Genomic DNA, 1,224 nt, shown 5'->3' with positions numbered 1-1,224 from the left:
ACAATCCAGCAATTGCACTACTAGGTATTTACCCAAGGGATACAAAAATACGAATTCAAAGGGATACTTACAGCCCGATGTTTATAGCAGCATTATCCACAGCAGCCAAATTATGGAAACAGCCCAAGTGTCCATTAAGTGATGAATGGATAAAGAAGATGTGGTATATGCAATGAAATATTACTCAGTCACAAAAAGGAACAAAATCTTGCCATTTGAAATGACATGGATAGAGCTAGAATATTATGCTAAATGAAATAAGTCAATCAGTGAAAGACAAATATATAACTTCGCTCATTTGTCAAATTTAAGAAACAATCATATGGGGGAAAAAGAGAGAGGTAAACCAAAAATAGATCCTTAACTATACAGAATAAACTGAAGGTTACCAGAGGGGAGGTGGATAGGGGGTATAGGTGAAATAGGTGATAAGAACTGAGGAGTGCTCTTATGTTGAGCACTGGGTGTTGTATGGAAGTGTTGAATCACTCTGTTGTACACCCAAAACTAATATTAGACTGTGTGTTAACTAACTGGAATGTAAATTAAAAACTTTAAAAAAGTAAGTATTGTTATTTTTCCAATATTGGTAGTGCCTGGGCAGAATGGAAGCCTAGTGGTATTTTTTAAAGAACAGAATTAATAACAAAAACAATCCATTGCTGAAGACTAGTCAAACATAGACATTTGTCTCATGCATGCTAAAGGCTTGCATCTCAGGAAGCTGTTAACAACGGCTATCACTGACTCCGTATCTACCAAGTTCATCTTCAATTGGCTAGGCTTGCTTCTAGTCAGACCAATTCTACACATATACCACACATATATCCATCCCCTGGCATACATCACTCTTTTTTTCTTTTCCATTTCCATGCCTTATTTCATACTTTCCTCTAGCTGGAGTGTCTTTCTTCCTCTTTTCTATCAATTTCTATCTATTACTTCTTTGACTTTATTTCTCCAAGAAACCTGATTTCACCGACCTATGGTAATCACAATCTGTGGCCTTTTATGTATATTCAGTGTTTATAATGCAGTCAATTATACTCATAGAATAGCAAATGTAGAAGGAATCCCTAGAGAACATTTAGGCCATTGGCTTTAAAATTCTTATTAGCCATTATATTAGTCAGAGTTTTCCAGAGACAAAGAAGTAAAAGGATGTATACATATAAAGAGATTTATTATAAGGACTTGACTCACATGATTATGGACACTGATAAC

The sequence above is a fragment of the Crocuta crocuta genome, unplaced genomic scaffold (genome assembly GCF_008692635.1).
Source record: "Crocuta crocuta isolate KB4526 unplaced genomic scaffold, BGI_CrCroc_1.0 scaffold1310, whole genome shotgun sequence".
In the NCBI taxonomy this organism is placed as follows: Eukaryota; Metazoa; Chordata; class Mammalia; order Carnivora; family Hyaenidae; genus Crocuta; species Crocuta crocuta.
The sequence above is the reverse complement of the archived record's forward strand: the minus strand, read 5'-3'. Positions refer to the sequence as shown.